At 46.9% G+C, this 20,338-nt stretch overlaps 1 protein-coding gene across 1 annotated transcript in view; it reads right to left on the bottom strand.

Moving 5' to 3' along the window:
* LOC135907460 (cytochrome P450 3A24-like) overlaps nt 1-11,182 on the bottom strand; it is an 88,634-nt gene extending 77,452 nt beyond the window's left edge. Inside the window, exons 1-2 of the mRNA XM_070536875.1 lie at nt 11,133-11,182; nt 1,550-1,646 (exon numbers count right to left, since the gene is read on the bottom strand). The gene's annotated coding sequence lies outside the window, so the exon portion shown is untranslated. The remainder of the gene's footprint in view (nt 1-1,549; nt 1,647-11,132) is intronic.
* Nucleotides 11,183-20,338: the final 9,156 nt, after the last annotated feature.

Here is a 20,338-nt window from a genome sequence, read left to right as displayed (position 1 = left end):
ATGTAACTGCTGAAGGTATCGCGAGCCTAATCAATAAACTTTAAAAGATCTACCTCCCCCGGACCTGTCAACATACCGGTGAAGATACTAAAAGCCACTAAGGCCATTTATAGCCAGATATTTCAAATAATTTTTACCCAGACTATAAGCGAGGGTACTATGCCCAAAGAGTGGAAACTAAGCAAATTAACGCCCGTCTTTAAATCTCGTAAGCGCTTCGACCCATCCAATTATCGCCCGATCTCACTTCCATTTATTACCTGTAAACTTTTAGAACATATCATATATTGCCATATAGCATGCCACCTCGACAGAAATTCTTTTTTCTTTGGCAAACAACATGGCTTTCGTGTGGGCTTATCATACGAAACACAACTTTTTGAATTCACCCCAAATCTCCACCTAAACTTAGATTCTTCATTTCAGACTGACGTAAGTTGCTTAGATTTTTCAAAGGCTTTCGATCGCGTCCCTCATCATCGACTAGTGTCCAAACTTTCATGCCTTTACCTCGACCTGCTAATCCTATCATGGATCATCGGCTTCTTGACAGATCACCTCCAGTTCACCTGCTTTGGTAGTGGCCGTTCAGATACTACCAAAGTAACATTGGTTGTACCACAGGGATCCGTCGTCGGCCCACTCCTTTTTTAATATACATTAACGACCTCTCAACACATATCATCTACAATACGTCTATGCGCCGATGATTGTGTTATTTACCGTCGTGTCACTACTAACACTGACCAATCCAGTCAGCAAAATGACCTAAATTCTCTTGAGAATTGGTGCTAACGCTGGATGATGAAACTAAATGTCTCCTTAGACCTCTCTTTTTAGTTGAACAGCTAGACTAACGTTAGCTGGGACACACGGTATGGTCTGATACTGTAAACATCAATACACAAGTAACGAAAAATACTGTGAGCAGAATAAGTGTCAGAGCCGTATTCCTTTGTGCCTATCGCAAATCATCATGCGTTGCCTTGTCTAGGTGACACTGTGTTTCCGAGGGGTCAATTGATACTTAGGAGCGGGCTTCTTTGGCTCCTCCTCAAGTGCTTCCGGTATATGCGGTTAGAGTATGAATTGTGAGCCGTGCGAATCATTGTAGAAAGGATGGTGCGCCATCTATGGCGCCCTCTGTGAACTTTCCTTGTGTTACCGGGTGCTGCTACGTTACCACACGCATCGTGACGGATTTTAGACCGTGTCACGTTTGATAGCGAGCGCTCGCGCGAAGCAATTGCCGGCAACTCTTGTAAGGCTACCAAAAACTGCAACCAGGAACACGTTCGTTCATTCACTTTCACTACAGTACACAGCTGAAAGGAGTGCTCGCCAGGACGACATCTCGGCTCTTTAATATAAGTAATGGTTACCTTACCCTGCCACTTTATTTTATACCAAGTAAAACCAATCAAACAATCGTTCCCTTCACATTTGCAATATCACTCAATCAGTGAAGCTTGATAGCGCTTAGTGTAATCGCGGTAAAACGAAATGTTACCGTTCCAAAATAAATGAATGAAACCAAAATTCTACGAACCCCTCGATCAGGGAACACCTGGAAGTCTTCGATTAGAACTTTCTTTAACAGGTCAACATCTTTAACCAGGAGAAAAGGCGCCGCTCCATTGAAGAACCTAAATTGTCAAAAAAGTAAAAGAAGAAAAAGCAAAGTTAGGCCCCGTGTTCCACCTAACTATAATCAAACATTAAATAAGGAGTGTTACATGTTAAACGAGTGAGACCAACAGTTCAGTGTTGTTAGTTGTCTTGAGTTACGGAGACAATCTTTATGTTGGATTAGTCAGCTAATTATTCACGTATAATTGTGAGATTTCCAAAATTATCGTTCAGGGGCATAAGTCCTCCTCGAAAACTTGTAGCACGTGCTCAGAAACCACTAAGGAAGTTTGAATTACGTGATTCTTTCTTGCTGCCTCTGATGAGAGCCGACGTAATATGAAAAGAAAATGAAGTCACTGCCCGCTTGCGGGTCTGGATTGCCGTGCTCTCGATTGCGTTTCAAAACAAGAAAACCCGCATGCTTGTGTCGAAAGCCGACGAGTGGATTTGCATCCATTTTGACAGGTAGCCTATTACTTGTTATTTGAGAAAGTGGAAGCTTCCGATCTTCTCAAATATGGTGGGGACGAATGCCGGATGCCTTGACCGATCGTTATTTTTTTTGTGTGTGTGTTCACATGTGGGCTTCGTTCTGGCCATACCGGGAAAGAACACGTTTTGCAGTAGATGGCGGTTGGCAGCGGTGAGCCTGCTGCTCTCGCAGCATAACAAAAGATAGTAAATTCTGTGCAAGAAACATTGCTGCAGTGTGGTATTTTAATGGGACAGCATTATAGGCGGACCTCACACATTTTCCAAGTGTCCGAAAGACGAAAAATGTGGACCGACCCCAAAGGTAGGGCACTCTAAAAAAATAATCACAGGTCCGCGCGGCACACGCAACCGACTCGCAACGTTAGCTGCAGGAGTGCCTCCATAGGAGCTCCATTTTTCAGCAGCACGCACCTGAGGATTCGTGCCTTTCGAGGAGGCGCCATAACGTGTGCCGAAGAGTGAAAACATTTATCGAGGCTACGCGACGCACATGTGACATCCCCTGACCCGTGGTGCAATACGATGCTGTCGTTGTTGATGATGATGATCATCCTCATTTATTTGCATCCCCTTTGAAACGAGGCGGTGACGAATAGTCACCTAACGTGCTTGAGTTGACCATGTCCGGCTACATGAAAATTGCAACAGCTAGATGCAACTGCTGCATGTGAGGATACTTTGTGGAATACAACGCAACTGCAATGCAAAATTTGCAGATATCGATGCCGCATGGCGTGTATGTCAAGTTGTGACAAGCGGCCCGATATCGTACTAATGATGATGATGAGGATTTATTGGCATTCCCTTTGAAATGGGGCAGTGAGAAACAGACACCTGGCCTACTTGATTTATTCAGGTATGCTATACATGCTTTTCACTCCGGCATTTTTGTATATAGCCCCTTAATCTTCTTTTCCTTCGTCAAACCTTCTCTATCTACCTTGTACCGCTACCTATAAACTACAAAGTGACGTACCACCTGGTGTAATAATATGCAACTGTAACACGAAGTGTGCACGTATCGACGCTACGCGACGCACATCTCCCATTGCGTGACCAGTGTCACGATACGATTAATGATGATGATGATGATGATGATGATGATGATGATGATTCATTGGCATCTGCTTTAAAACGCGGTGGCGACAAAGAGTTACCTAACCTGCTTGATTTAATTAGGTATGCCATGCTTGTTTTTCATTCTAGGATTTCTTATGCAGCATCTTAATTTTCTTTTTCGCCCAGACTATCTACCTTGAGCCGCTACCTGTGCAACTGCGACATGGTGGACCCCCTGGTGCAATGATATGCAACTGCAATGCAAAGCGTACACGTACTGACGCTACTCGCGGCGGGCATTTCACATCGCCAGTCTCATCCCGTCCTAGGATGCATGTATCGGGCATATTTAGGCTACAAGCTAGCACGTGCTGGCGTGGGCCAGTGGAAGTGCAGCTAATTCCTGCGCTGCACACCCGGGTTCGACCATGGCGGAAACTGGTTATTTTTATCATTCGCGGCGGGCGCTACCGCTCAACCGAAACGGCTATTTGAATGAGCCCATAACAACTTACGCTATAATATCTGGGCCGATTCCTAAAGCAGTCAAGTCTAACACAGTGACTCAACGCTCTAGCTGTCACGATGGAAGAATGCGAGAAAGTGCCACGTGGCGCGCGAGCCAAACATTTCAAAAACGTGACTGTGGCACGAGAGAAGCGTGCGATGGGCTGCTGTGCTGGAGGACAGAGACTCAATCCCACCATCAGTCAGGCTTTTTTTCATGGCATTATAGGCACACTTCATGCACTTTGGAGGTATTCAACAGAGTACTCGAGGTGAGGTGAGCTTACGCGATCGCATCGCAGTGTGTAAGAAATCGCGAAAGACAGAAACGTCATTTAGACAAATGAGAGTGTAAAGGGTTGCGTAACGCACGCGCTTGCAGCCATCACAGCCATCACAGTATAAGCAGCAGGCGGTTTTTGTTCGTTTGTTTGTTTGTTTGTTTGTTTGTTTGTTTGTTTGTTTGTTTGTTTGCTTGTTTGTTTGTTTGTTTGTTTGTTTGTTTGTTTGTTTGTTTGTTTGTTTGTTTGTTTGTTTGTTTGTTTGTTTGTTTGTTTGTTTGTTTGTTTGTTTGTTTGTTTGTGTTCCTCATCGCATGAGCAAACGTACGCCTCACCAGGTTGTCTGCATCCTTCGAAACGTTTTCGTGCCACACAAGTGAAACCGACTAACCAAAATACAGTGCAACACTTCACAGTCATGTAAGAGTGTACTTTAACAGAATACCCTCGGGTCCATGTGAAACTTTCCGAAAGATGACTTTTCTTCATACATTCAAAAGAAGAGAACTCGTCTCTACCTTGATGAAGGTAATAAAGTATTTGTGGAAGTTTGGCGCTGAACAACAAGTTACCTCAGGCTCTGCTCTTCTTACAGCGCAAGGTTTATGGGCTTAGTCCAATAGCCGCTTCGGTTGGCAATGTTGTCTGCCGCCGCCGGTGTCCGCCGCAGATATAGCCGACAATGACAAAACGAATCCCAAGTTCCCGCCGGGATTAAATCAAGGCGCACTGCGCGAGAGCTCGCCACTCTACACTGAGCAAGGCCAGGGCTTGCTAGCTTGCAGCGGAAACATGCCCTATATGCGGGTCCTCGCGCGCGACGAGACACACGTTGTGTCATGCACGCCGCGTAACATCGATAGGTGCACACCTGGTGTAAGAATATGCCGTAGCATATGATTGCACCACATGCCGCACTATGTAGCAGTTCCAAAGGTAGCGGCATAAGGTAGCTAGAGATGTCTTGAAAAGAAAAAAGAAGATTAATGAGATTTTTACAAAAAATGCTAGAACGAAAAACATGTATAGCAGACCTGATTAAATCAAGTAGTCTAGGTGACTGTTTGATTAGCCATGGCATCGTTCCAAAGGGAATGCCAATGAATCATCATCATCATCATCACCATCATTAGCATCGTATCGGGCCATTTGTCCCCCGATGGGACATTTGAGCCGCGTACCTTCAATACGCGCAAACCTTCTATTGCAAGTGCGTTGTATTCCACCAGATGTCCCGACATATAGAAGTTGCGTGTAGCAGTTGCATGCTGCGTGTGACTGGACTTGGTTAACTCAAGCAGACTAGGCGACCATTTGTCAAGGCCCCATTTCAAACGTTTCCGACGTGACCGCTCTTCCATCGACAATGTAGTTGATCTTGTTTCATATGTACAGCACGAAAGGCCCCGTAAGCGGCTATCTGCAGCTTTATTCTTAGATGTGAAAGGGGCATACGATAACGTATTACATGAGGCCATTCTCGACGCTCTTGCGGCGGTTGGCCTAGGTGGTCGAGTCTTTTTGTGGATTGAAAGTTACCTATCTGCAAGATCATTCCACGTGTTAACTGACGATGGCCCAACTACGCGACGCTACACCAGCAGGGGCATTTCTCAAGGCGGTGCTCTCAGCCCGACGCTATTCAACCTCGTTCTTGTCGGACTTGCTGAATACTTGCCAACTACCATCAAAATTTCAATATAAGCTGACGACATCTGTGTTTGGACTTCGGCAATCACACGTCCTCAGATACGTGCGCGGCTTCAAAGAGCGGCAACTTTGACGGCGAGCTACTTGTGTAAACAATGTCTCAGCATATCACCAGAAAAATGCGCACTAGTGGCATTTACTCGCAAACCGATGATGCCTTATGTCATCTCAATCAATGGGCGGCCCATTTCCTATGTCAGAACCTACAGATTTCTTGGCGTAATTATTGACCGAGACTTCTGTTGGAGCCCGCACGTGGCCTACATGAAACGGCGCCTGACAGCAACTTCCCAGTTCTTTAAATGTTTGACAGGAAAGACGTCGGGGATGTCAGTAGACACAATGCTGAAACTATACAGAGCTCTTTCTGGCTTTATTTAAGATATAGTCTACCTGTACTAAACAACACCTGCAAGACAAATATTCGTGTTCTGCAGGCAGCACAAGCTCAAGCACTCAGAGTCTGCCTTGGTTTGCCCAGATGCACGTCAACAGAGGCAACTCTTGCGATTGCTTGGGCCCATCCAATGCGAAGTCACATTACGGTGGAAGCCCTGAGAACGCACATCGGACATTTTGCACGTGCGCCCTATCACCACCTTGCAACACTACTTTCAAACAGGCACCAAGCATCAATTTCTAAAACTATCGTCACGTACAACGATAAACTTCCCTCGGGCTTCACCGCTGCATCTAAACCATCGAAACCCCCTTGATGTCTTATCAGCCCTACAGTCCATATCAGTGTACCAGGAATCGGGAAAAAGTCTGAGCTGTCGTCGCCTGTGCTGAAACAACTGTCTCTGCTTCTTCTCCACGAGAGGCACGCGGACAGTGTACATATTTATACTGATGGCTCCACAAATATCCAGTGTTCGTCCGATGCTGTGGTTGCCCAGCAAAAGCTATTACCATCAGCTTTAGGACTGACCACCCAACAATATCGATATCTGCGGAACTAGCTGCTTTTCGCGCTGCACTTTGCTTCGTCAATCGGAAGCCACCTCGAGAATGGTCAATCTTCAGCGACTCAAAGGCAGCCCTACAATCTGTGCTATCAGCTCTGCGTCACGGGCCATTCGAACAGCTCGTATTCGATATTAGATGCCTACTCCATACATCACAGGAGAAAGGACACTACGTGACGTTTCAGTGGCTGACAAGTCACTGCAGCGTCATAGGAAATGAAGACGCCGATAATGCAGCTCGGGTAGCTTTTGAAGACACACGAGAAGAGGCCATACGACTTTCACGGTCCGACGCAGCTAGCAGACTTCGCGTGCTTACACAGGAGATCACGCTCTATCTATGGTGCACACCAAACAGCCAGACCAACCGGAGCAACCGTCAATACTACCTGCCCTCTTTGATGCATGTCTGTATGCCAACCGGACTTCGCCGAAGAGAGACCACTCTGCTTTATCGCTTATGGCTAGGGGTGGCTTTCACGAAATCTTACTCATTTCGCATTGGAATGGTCGACAACGCTCTCCGCAATGCCTGTCTTTGCGAGGAGACGCTGGAACACATTCTGTGCGACTGTCCTGAATATAATGTTCAGCGACAGTCCCTAGCATCTGTTCTAGCGCACCTTGACACTAGACCATTGTACCTCGAAACGATTTTCACATGCCGCCGACCGAAGACATCGCAGCTGAAGGCGACGAAGGGAATACTTCGATTTTTGAAAGAGACGGGATTGGACGAGCGGCTGTGACAGTGATATCACGTACCACGCAAGAGTGATGGACTCTAACTGACGATGTGTGTGCTGTGTTATGTGCTCTCTCTCCCTTCCCCATCTTTCATCCCCCCATCCCGCTCCCATGTGTAGGGTAGCAAACCGGTTAACCTAAGCTGGTTAACCTCCCTGCCTTTCCTTCTCCACTTTTTCCTTCCTTCCTTCCCATTTCAAGGTGGATGTCAATAAATCCTCATCAACATCATCATCATCAACAGTATTTTATTGTGCCACGTGCTAAGAGATGTGACATGTGCGCCCCTTAGCCTGGATACCTGTGTTTACTCTTCGTTCGCGCTATTACGATTCCTCGCAAGGTACGAAACGCTGCTGAAGAAGTGAATCTTAGAGCTCCGCGCGCGGCTGCAACCAGGCAACGTCGGATTCGCCAGACTACTGTGCAGAGAGAAACACAAACTACAGCTCGGCGTCGACGCCGAGCCGACAGTTCAGATCTTTGTCGTGAGAACAACGCGAAGAGACTTCGCCGCCAAAACCCTCTAGTGCATGCTGCCGGTAATGGAGCTCCTATGGAGCTGCTCTTCCAGTTTAAGCTGTGAATGTACTGCATGTGCCGCGCGTGCCTGTGACTTTCTTTAAAGTTTCCACTGTTTCAGCAACGTTCTCTACGCAAGTCCGTGAAAAATACTAAACAGATATTTTTCTGACGAAATTCACATCCCGGCATGGTAAGAACAATTCTGGTGAAATCCGCAATGTGGAAATCTTTCTATGAAATAAATTGGCTCGCCATTACGGCCCTGCAAATGTAGACGCACAGCGAAGCTGTTTGAAACCATTAATACAACTGGTGAGGTGCGTATGCAATGCTTTATTGCTTTAGAGTAAGGATAGTAATGGGAGTAATGAGAATTTTGACAGCACGCCGCCACTGGTCATATTGCCATTTCCTTTTCCCTTTGGCGCTCCTCATATTCACACTGCTCCTCTGGAGTCCTGATCACGCGTTTCCTACTCATAACGGTGCTGCATTAAAATGAAATCAGTTGCTAGGCTGGTTCTATTATATACGAAATTTTGTAACGTCTCCTCCCACGTCGCAAGCTGCCATCGCCGTGGCAGCTAGCGCAACAGTAATCGTTACCGGGAAACGTCTACGGGGAGCGATACGTGCTTCGCGTTGTTTTCAGGAGCACCTTATAAACACTTATATTAGTTCGGATGCTTGTTTTGCGCTCCACTTTATTGAAACGAATGCTATTCTGTATGTTGTATGCGTGATGCTAAAGAATGTATGCCCCTTTTAGCTTCTCTTTGCTGTTGCTGAGGCTTTTTTTTTTTATGCCCACGGACGACGTCACGAGAAATGACGACCGAGAGGCTAACAGCTTCGCTGTAATAAAAAAAGCATTTACATTCGAGTACCCCGACAAAGAATCAACCCGTACAGGCTTCTCATAAGGAAAGCTTCGTAGCTCAGATGGCCGGCTATTGAAAGGAGTTGGTCCCAGTTTCCATCCCCACGGACCAGTAAAAATGTTCAATTGCGAAGCTTTCTTTGTAACTTGTGCAAGCTCTATTATTCTGAACATCGTCAAAACCTGCCATACTGTCCCATTTACCATCTTCCCAGTTCTTTTTTGCCCACAAGGCAAACCTTGGCTAACAGCTTCGCTGTAATAAAAAAAGCATTTACATTCGAGTACCCCGACAAAGAATCAACCCGTACAGGCGTACAGGAAAGCTTCGTAGCTCAGATGGCCGGCTATTGAAAGGAGTTGGTCCCAGTTTCCATCCCCACGGACCAGTAAAAATGTTCAACTGCGAAGCTTTCTTTGTAACTTGTGCAAGCTCTATTATTCTGAACATCGTCAAAACATGCCATACTGTCCCATTTACCATCTTCCCAGTTCTTTTTTGCCCACAAGGCTGCTACGACCTCTTTGATCGGCTCAAAATACCGACATCACAGAATTTGACAAAATGGCGGAACTTGAAGATGTACAGAACAAGATTCTAGGTTGCAGTGTTGTGCTTCTTCTGGTTGGATGAAAGTGTTTCCTTCCATAAAACTTCCTCCACTTCATGGATTACCGCAGAACTGATTTGCCAGAATCGAGGATACCGTAATCATAAGTGCCGTTGCGATCTCGAAGGCCAGACCAGCACGTTGGAGTGCCGTATACACAGAACAACATATGTTTATTTCCTTTGCCAGTGTTTCACAAACTGCTATAACGATTCGTGGGTGACACTCTTGCAATCATTGCGCCTTCATTTGTAGGTGTCATCGCGCAACATTGACCAAGCAGTGGTCATAGCTGTAATATGAGAACATGCTTAAAGAATCTGAGCGTGGGAATTTCTTGAAAGTAGTGGCCAACATTTGCGACGCACTGTCAGTCTGATACAACGAGCGTGTCATCATGACGGTGATGGGTGGGTGATGTTTAATGGTGCAAGGGCCAGTTCTGGCCAAAGAGCGCCGAGCAGCTGATATATTCTTCAATGGTACAATGAAGTCCGAAGTGTAGGTGTCATACAGCTGTATATATGCCTAAAAAACAGTTGCTATATAAAGCATAAAATAGTTACGCTTCAAAATACACAGTAGGCTATGACCATAAAAGGTGTCAGTGCCCGCAGAACTACTGCCTCATCGGAGTCCTAAAGGCACTGGCCTGGAGGCAGGTCGCCTAGAAATAGCAACTATTGGAGCAGCAGCTTCTGGTAAGAGAATCTGCTGCAAATATGTTGGCCTTATTACATATAACATAACGTCACTTAAGAAATGTAGAACTGCTTCAGTTTCAAAAAACATGCCGTTTCGCCCGAAAGGCGAAGCATCGATTGCGAGAGCAAATTAGCAGACAACCATACGAAGTAAGGATATTACCGTTGTCGGTCGTATCAGTTGTCAACGTTCGTTTGCTAACTAAATTAATAAGCGAGGTATCTGCGAGCACAGCAAGCGTGAACACATCATGTGCATTCCATGACTGCGGAAACTCGGCGTCAAAACGCTGGCGTGAGCAAACGCGGCAGCAAGAGCGAGCGAAGTGACATTCGTGGTGTTTACCACTTCAACGCAATGCGAGCGCCCAAGACAGAGAGCATGCCCAAAGCAACGAGCCGGCGATGTACATACCTTGACTTCTTCCCCGGTGCAGATCGCTCTAAACATACGGAAAGGACGCCACCCCCTCCCTCTCCTCCCCCCCAGCCCCTCCCCCCCCCCCCCCCGCCACGTTGGGAGCCTCGAACGCGAATGAAGACGGCGCGCTTCCTCTTTGATATCGGCCCTTTCGCGAGGGCGAGATTAAGCCGCCATCATCGGCTCCCTTCACACGACTTCACTCGCAGATAGTGCGCAGGGCGCGCGGCCACGCTGTTATCGCCCTTGGACTTTATACGGAACCTCATGGCGGCGCCGACGCCGACGCCGACGGCAGAAATGCGCTTCGAGTGTCCATACAATTGCTATCGCAATAAAAACTGTTTTACGCCAAAACACACTGCTCAACGGAGGGAAGGGAGCTGCTGTTGGGTAAGAAGAAAGTGCTTTTTTCGTGCAGCTTTTGCTCCCCGGCATTTCAACAAGTCGTGGAGGACGGTCAGCCTTTCCCAACGTCTACCACATATGGGAGGCTCCCCACCAGTCAACAGATGAGAAAACTAACGCGTCCTACGCGAGGTGGTATAACATCGATTATGCTGCACCAAGAGTATGAAAAAGGCAGACTCACCCAACTATATCACCATACTGCTTTGTCCAATTGCTAAAGGCAACTGCTGATCCCTGCAACGAAAATAATATATGTAGAATGAAAAAAGATACCCTTATGACAAACAGTGACCCTTTTTAATGTGCTTATATGCATACCCGGTACATGTTTGCGCATAATCACAAAAGGCTATATATAAATTTTTGTGCTATTCTTATCTAAAAAAATGGTTTACGCGGAAGCTATTTTCAAAATCTTTTATTGGTTCCACAGAGTACCATAAGTTTAAATGGCTGAAATTGAGTGTAATGAAAATGTTGGCGGATGCTTGTTACCAGCGTTTCAAACGCAACACATTGTTTTACAAAACCTAATCGAATTGATACATTCACGTTAATATGATTTTGCTAGCACGCATACTTTATTACGAATATTCACAAAAAGCACAATGCCCCGCTTTTGTTTGCTATCAAAACCATAACAAAGTCACAAGAGCTCAACTAACTTAGTCATGTATCCTCACCCCCTTCTCTCTGCAATAATACCTCCGGGTGCGGCAGGTATTTGGAATAAATAAATAAATAAACTTTAAAGCTGTAGGTCACTCACAAGTAGACCGAAACTGCCGCTTAATTTAATTACCCTCTACGTGTGCCATAGTGTAATACACGTACAAATGGCAGCCGCGGCAGCACTTATTGCTGCATATAGCGGCCAGCCGCGCATGCAGGCGCCACATATGCCGCAATGAGATTTTCCTTTTTAAAATAGCGAGAGAGAGAGAAAGGACAAAGGGAGCAATGAAACTGGGATGGATCAGTATATCCCGCAGTCAGCCTACGCAACGTCAACTCTCTTTTTCATCCCGTGCCTCCAAAAATCGGTCAACCAACACGCGACTTTCTAGGGTACTGGACTGGCTTGGGCGGGTTAGTAACATTCCATGACGGTTGACCTTTGCGCACAAGAGAACGAAGGCGGGGGACTTGACGAACACCCAGGAACAAACTTTCAACTGAATTTTATTGGTGAAAAGGGTTGAGTTTTAGGCGATGGACGGCGTGCACTCGCTTCGTAAAGACACGAAAAACAACAGCACAAGGAATCTCTTAAACCAACAAGAGCAATATTAAAATGGCGACGCGTTAAGTCTCCTGTCTTCGCAGTGTAGCTCGTGCGCGAAAGCCCACCGTCAAGTGACTGAGCACTCGGCAGACTCGGCGCGGTGTCTTTGGATCCAGGTATTTTTTACACAATGCGCACTTGTTCGGGTGTTTTGCCAACCACTATTTGCACGCTTCCCCGCGACAAGGACGTGCAACTTTGGTAGCTTCTTTTTTACGTGTACACTGAGCTTCTTCGCCGCAACGTACGAATGAGCCACTGTGGTAGCTCAGTGAGGTTGCACTGCTAAGTTCGAAGCCACGGGTTTGATCCCGTCGGCGGCGGCAGCATTGCGGTTTGGGGGGAATAGAGAAACGCTCTCGCACCGTGCTTTGGGTGCACGTTAGAGAACCCCATGTGGTCCAATTTAGTCCGCAGCACTCCACAAAGGTGTCCCTCCTGAATCATTGTTTATTTTTGGGACTTTGGAACACCAGCACTTAAAAATAAAGCAGATGCCAGACACTGGCAATGCCCATTATGCGAATCATTTTATCGCGTATTGTCTACCCAGTATCGTTTGGGATAACGCAAAGCCACTAGCACCTGGACCGACGTGTTTGTGCAAAAAAAACAGCCGTGTGTCTGACGCGAACATGAATGTGACGCCAGCAGCGAGACGGCGGTGACGACTATCGCGTGACGGCTACGGCATGATTTCTACTCGGGCCGTTCGACGCGAGCTTACGACATGCCGAATGTTCGGTTTGGCATAGGTACTCGGCGAGCGTCCGCGAGAGAAACGCGCGTTGTTACGTCATTGTACGTACCTGCATACTATTTGATGTGGTTTACGGCAAAACGACAATGATATCTGCACTCCAGCGACGAAACCCTAAAACCTGTTCAACCTGGGCCGATCCTCGAGGGTGTAGAGTGTCGCGCAGTTTCTACGTAGTGTGAGCTGCCATACGGCGCAAGTACTGGGGAATGACCTCCTACAACGAAATTTTGAAATGGTACAAACTAGACAGAAGGACTATGCCGCCAGCTCATCCACGCTTGACCCGGAAGAAAACGGTGTTATATCGATAACTTCAGATGGGGTCGTTACTCACCCCGATGATAATGAGGCACGTGTGTCCCTGTGTTTATGTGAGTGACCTGTGTTGTGTGTGCTGAAAGGAAAGAGTCACTGCAGCTCACATCCTTTGGGACTGTGCCAAGAATCCTCACGAAACTACAACGATTACAACAATCCCGCCGCGGCTCGAGTCCGCAACGAGGTGCTACGATCAAGAGGTCCAAGCCCAGGCCGTCCAGCAGATCTCGGTGGCCCTTGAAAGGCAACGATCGAGCGAAACCGCAAGGAGGCTGCCACCCCAAAAGAAGGCAGGTGCGGTCGACCAAAGGGAGTAGTGCTGCCACAGCCGGTGTAAAGCCGCCACACGCCGAGAAGACGTCATGGCAGAGTCACGGTGACGCCTGTCTTACAGGGGAAGGCTAATCGTTCTGCAGGCATTCCTAGTAAAGTTGCTTCGCTCACCCGCTTGCTCGCTCGCTGAGGATTCTGGCCCCATTTCGGAGACGGCGTCTCTAAGCACGAGCTGTGACGAGGAAAGAAAGCGAGAAACTCGCAGGTGACGCACGTGACCTGCAAAGCATGCATGTGCAATCGTGGACTAGTTGTTAGAGCATTGTGTTCCTGTGCACGAATGCAGACGTTCGATTCCATTGTCGGTCACGCATTTAATTGTTCGTATTACAGAGGGCCGAAGTGTGGTGAGACCGGAAATACACGTGGCTGTCATGTTTAAGTCTTCCGGAATTTTCGAAAATCATCTGTGGCACATAATATTTGTCCTTGATCACGATTATTCGAAGAGTCACACATTTCTAAGACGAGAAATCCAAGCACATATTCCACTGATGAACAAGAATTTGCTAAATAACTTTCTAAATAATAAATTTACGGCCCATATTGCAACTGAATAATTGTAGCCAGTGAGTTTGCACACTCGAAAGGATTTTCCAGGATGACACCAGTTTCGATATAGTAGTTCCCGAAGTCTGGGACGAAATACGTGGCCATTCCAATTACTTTCGTACATCAATGCATAAAAGAACGTTTTCTTTAAAGAAAGGTTAGTGGAACAACAATGCATTTTTACGCTGAGTTTGATGGCGTATACCTCCAAATTGGTGTAATTGTGGAAATTCATTCTGACTGTACACGCCTTGCAAATTCACCGGCAACGATTCGTACATTGCAATATGTGTCGTAAAGTAATAAATGAAGCAGGTAATTAGTGAATTCTTTGTTAGTTGAATACGTGTTTCTATTTCCCGTGTAAGTAATGTCCGCCCCTCTGAATAATCCAGCTCAAAGACAGCAATTATGCTATCTGCAACAGTGTTCTTTTTTTCTAAATTCCGGAGAATCTAAATATTACCGCCCCGTATACCGCTAAGTATCCGAAACGTGTCAAATAATGATTCGCATGAAGGCAAGAGCCGCACATTGCTGTTCACCTGCTGTGTCTTTTCGAAAGAGCGCACGCCGACATGGCCAAGACATGGCGGAGAACAGTAAAACATACCGTGACATGATCAAGTGCTGGGCGTTCTCTATAATGCGCAAACATTTTTTGGCGAACTCCATAGCCCTGTCACGCGAAAAGTGTAATGCCTTGTATGTGCACAAGATGCATAATTTGCTAAGGCAACAATGGTTATTATGGTACGAATGTACGTGATTGGCAGACCTTAAGCGACAAGGAACAACGTAAAGCAAAAAAAATGGCTGTGGCTTAGGTAAGGTTAAGCCCAGGATGCGAAGCATACTAGCCTTTATTTTAGTTGTTGAAACACTGTTTAGCCTGGTGAACTGCTGTTGCTTGGCTATATTTGGTTCGGCTAGACGAAGAAACAACTCATGCATTACTGCTTCGCCTTCAAGAGTGGAACGCGACAGCGTTCCCGTCGACTCGCCAAGGGGTGTAAGACAATGGGCTACAGGGCAGCGACTACGCGCCCCGCATTGGACGCGGTGAGCGTCGAGCAAAGCAGCGTTCGGCGCGGCAACGAAATGTGCGCCTGAGCAAGAGACGCACGCCTTAGAAACAGCTCGTTTCTAAGGCAACATCGCATTCACTAGAGGCGCTTTTGTACCGCTTTGAAGCATCGTACTCGTGGCTCAGTGGTAGCGTCTCCGTCCCACACTCCGGAGACCCTGGTTCGATTCCCACCCAGCCCGTCTTGCAAGAGTTGAGCCAAAGCCACTTCTCCTCTGTCGTGACGTCACGGTGTCACGTGGTTTCATGGCGACACCGCCGCGCCTGAGGAGCTGGGTTGAGCTCTCGTAATATGCTTCGCATAAAAATAAACTAGAAAGAGATTACCCATCGAGCTACATAGTGCCCCCTTAGAAAATGCATGGGAAAGATTACAGTGGTTGTGGGCTAACAGAAATTTGGCAGTGGGTCAACTTGAAATTTAGAATTAGGTCAACTGAAAATTTGGAAATGGACCTACTTATGTTTGGCGGTGAGCCAATATGAAATTTGGGTGTGGGCCAACTAGAGATTTTGGGTAGGCACAGCGTCCAGTTAGAGGCTGCTGAGCGTCCCTCGAGTTGCGAGCACCTCGCGGTCAAGCGAGCGCCTTGAGACGCTTGGCGCGTTTTCATTGGGTCTCGCCGAGGCGCCGTCAGAATGAGGACGAGCTCTTGCTTGTACAGGGAACGCGTTCATAACGCACGCATGCGAGAGCGACGGCGAGGGTTTGTATACAGCTACATATATGTATGTACATGTATGTGCGCATATGTAATGCTGCCTCCCTGCAGAAACAGGGATTGTTGGACACGTCAAGCTGTTGAAGGACAGCTTTTTATCTACAGTCCCTCCATCTGTAAATGTACAGGATGGCAAAATAAACAATTTCATTTCATTACATGGCACCGCGGCGACGCACTCTCCCCATGTTCCCTTTCGACTGCTCTGCTCCGTCGGGTCAAGTGGTACGATTCTACTAGAGGGGACGGATGCGGCGAGAAAAATCTTACAATTTTCTACTAACTCCTAAGCATTCTTTGCTACCGGTAAGGGCCATTGGTTAGGCGCGCATAAAAGCAGGTAAGTAAACCTAAGCAAAAACGAAGTCACATCCGAGCCAAACAATGCTTACGCGATAGTAAATGATTCTCAAGATTTCTGTTCAGCTTTATTTGTATTTCGGCACGCTTCTACTAGTTATTTTGTTTGCTATGACCAAAACCTAGCGTGTTCTTCTTCCATGTCGCCTAGAGCTTCCCTGAAACGGCTTCAAACGCGACGTCCGTTTTTGAAACACCGGTGTCCGTATACAAGAGACACTTCGTGTGCAAGAGCTGTTTGTAAAAAAGAGACGCTAAATTGTGACAGCAACTGCAACATTAAAGAAGGTAACTTGCCAGTGAGAAATTGGGGATATCAGTGGTGCAACGCTTCCTGACCGACCTTTCAACAGAACGTTCGATAGCGTGTTTAGGTCTTTTCCCGCCCCACCAAAACAAGTGAGGGCAGTCCTCTTTATCTCCGCTGATTCATGCCATACCAGAACCCTTTTAGCCATGCCCAAAGGATTTGCTCAAGCAGTTTCCATACTATGCTGTGCTTACACGTCTTTATTCATGAGGTATAAGTGCGACAATTTTTTGTTTTGTCATCTGATAGCACAAAATACCGTATTTACTCGACTCTAATGCGCATTACATTTCCCGGGAAAAATTGCTAGAAGCTGTCGCGCTTAGATTCTATTGCGAAACCAAAAGCTCAATAGTGACAAGAAATCGTTATTGGCAATAAAAATTTCTTTAATCCAACATATTGCATACGTCGCTTCAGAGGTTCTATTCTAAACACTCTTAAACTCCGTCACGTTGCGGAATTCGCCATTTTTTTCATATCTTATTGGCTCAAAGGGTGGTCTGCGTACTCTGATTGGCTCAAAGCGCCAACATGGCAAAATTTGGCAGAGTCAAAAATTTAACTCTAACTGTAGGATCTGTGGTAACTGTCTGTCCCCTCCACAATTTAGGAAAGGCTTCCAGGGTTTCCAGGGTGTTTAAAAAATGCGTTATCTGAAATGTCATTGACGCCACCGAAGATGAGATTCTCTGAGGCTGTTGACACCGGGAAAGAGGCGTGCGCCAGAGACAGCGCTTGGTGAGTGCTCCACATTTCATAGAATACAATCAATTATACATGCATATATATATATATATATATACACGTATACACATTTCGTCGCATGCAATCAATTATATATATATATTGCCGAGTGGGAACAAACCACCCCTAAACACTTTCTCTCTTACTATGAAAAAAGGGTGAGTGGGGAATCGAGAGTATGGCATTTATATGTCTTGAAGTATGAAAATCGGAGTCTGTGTTACAATAGAGGGCTGAGTACTTTCCATAACATGTCGTGTAAATGGATCTACGTTACAACCGAGATCACATTATAATTGAGTAAATATGGTATTCATATTTTATAATTAGCAACCATACAGCGTATAGGTTTACCTTAGCTCTGATTTCTGGTATGTTGCCGCTTATCAGGTTCGGGGGAGGTCCGGGAACTCCGAGTCTTCTAAACAACGAAAACCGCCTTCTGCGTGACCTGAAACAAAATGTAGAGTAGTAAGAGTGCAAAACAATGTTATCAGCTCAGATGAATGATCAAACATAGGCGCAAATCTGCTTATTGGAGCAGAAAAAGGGGAACGCCACAGAAATACTGGCAAAGTATCAAAGCAGAACCATCAGGTGTAATTTAGAGGGAAAAGTGTCCAGGACGTCAGCGGTGGCCGGATCACGTCACTGTGCTATCAGCCTGGATCAGCTGCACGTGCAAGTTCGGCTCGACATCACTGAAAAACACGCACATGGTCATCCCAATCATCCGGGTTTTCTGCAGTGAATACGACATAATGTTTTCCGCTGAATGCGGAGCAAGGTGGTACTTCGCAGGCTGGCCTGAGGCTCCATTCTCCACATTCCGACATTTCGATTGAGGCATGACGTAGGCGACATGCGCATGAAATGGCGCTGTTGGCCCCGATTTGCTTTCGCTACGTGACGCAAATATGACGTTTTGCCAAAGCAACTGAAATATAGGCAATGAACTTATAATCTTCTCATTAAGTCAAACAGTTTTCTTCCTCGGTAAAAAGATGCAGTTTCGCCCGAAAGGCGAAGCATGGATCGAGAGATCAAATTACTAGAAATCTATGCAAAGCAAGGGTAGTAGTGTAGTATGACGATTTATTATAGTACACTAACGTCTCACACAATCCAGGTCACACCGCCAGTACACGAACACTGATCACGCACACACCGACACGCGCAAGAGCGTTTTCTTCGTTCTCTTGTTCACTACAGTGGCCCCCGGGAGAGAATATTAGCCATCCTGACGACTTACGGAATATGTAAAATGAGGAGGTCATAGTATGGCTTAAGTCGGCTGACATAAACCGTGTCGCGCCCACGATGTCTATGGTCGGGTGATGGCGTCACGTGTTCGACAACATATTTGGCAGGGGAGGTACGGTCTATGACCTGGTAGGGGCCATCATACCGTGCAAGAAGTTTGGTTGAACGGTCAGAGCTGTGAGGTGGGACCCACAAACAAACAAACAACGGAACCATGCAATTGGAAAACGTGGTGTAGGCACGTCACTATCATGCCGCAGCTTTTGGCGACCCTGCGTAGCGGTTGTAAGGGTACGAGCGAGCTGCCTACAGTCCACTGTGTGTTTGGCGGCTTCAGACACAGGTGTGCACTCAGAAGCGTCAGATCGGTATGGCAGAAGTACGTCCATAGTGAACGAGGGCTCTCGTCTATATAGCAGAAAGAAAAGGGCGATAAACCAGTGCTAGCATGTGTGGCCGTATCATAGGCATACGCACATTACAATGCAAAACAATGTCCCAGTTACTGTGGTCCGATTCGACATACATAGTCAACGTGTAACCGAGTGTACGGTTGAACCTCTCTGTCAAGCCGTTCGTTTGCGGATCGTCGGCTGTAGACTTGCGGTGAACGATGCTGCATGCAGCGAGAAGGCCTTGGATTACTTCGGACAAGATGAAACGTCCCCTGTCGCTGAGCAGTTCGAATGGTGCGCCATGTCGAAGAACGAAGTTCCACGAGATGAAAAATGCAACCTCGCGCGCGCGGAGTGTGGCAGTCTCGGCGTAGCAGGTCAAGTGGTCAACACCTACAATTATCCATCGATTACCCGAGGAGCGTCAGGGAATTGGTCCGTATAGGTATATGCCGACGCCATCGAAGGGCCGAGTGGGGCAGGGCAGCGACTGTTACTAACCAAAACGGCGCTGTTGAATTTTACGCCGCTGGCACGCCGCGCAAGAGCGTACGTATTGGCGCACGAAGTGAAAAATGCCGTTCCAGTAGAAACGCTGCCTCAGCTGAGTATACGTTTTCAGAACGCCGGCTTAAACATTATGAGGAGCAGCGTGAAAATAAGCGCATATGTCGGAACGCGTGTGTCGTGCTATCACAAACAGCCATTTGCGACCATCAGGCAAATAATTTCTACGGTAAAGGACGTTGTCGCGTACAGAAAACTGAGTAGCTTGGCGATGAAATGTTGGAGAATGGGGTGTGACAAATGGATCGTCGAGGAATTTCGCCACAGTTGAAAGCAAGGGATCCTTACGCTGCTCTTCCGGCACGTCATCGACGTTGATGGGTGAAATCAGTGGGAAGGGTGAAGGCACTGAAGCCAAATCAGGAGGTACCGGCGATCGCCAAAGCGCATCGACACCAGCATGCTTCCTGCCCAATCGGTAGACATCGCGGATGTGATATTCTTGTTAGCGAAGTGTCCATCGGCCTAGGCAACCTGACGGATCTTGCAACGAGGACAGCCAGTAAAGAGCGTGGTGGGCGGTGACAATGTCAGAAGGGTGACCATAAAGGTGCGCACGAAATTTGACAAGAGCCCAAATAATTGGCGAAGTACTCCTTTTCTGTTCCAGACTAGTTGGCTTCCGCCTTCTGTAAAGTGCGGCTCCCATACGCGGCGGGCTACTCGTCGTAGCCGTCTTTCCCTT

This window comes from Dermacentor albipictus, chromosome 1, assembly GCF_038994185.2.
Source record: "Dermacentor albipictus isolate Rhodes 1998 colony chromosome 1, USDA_Dalb.pri_finalv2, whole genome shotgun sequence".
Lineage (NCBI taxonomy): Eukaryota > Metazoa > Arthropoda > Arachnida > Ixodida > Ixodidae > Dermacentor > Dermacentor albipictus.
The sequence above is the reverse complement of the archived record's forward strand: the minus strand, read 5'-3'. Positions and strand labels throughout refer to the sequence as shown.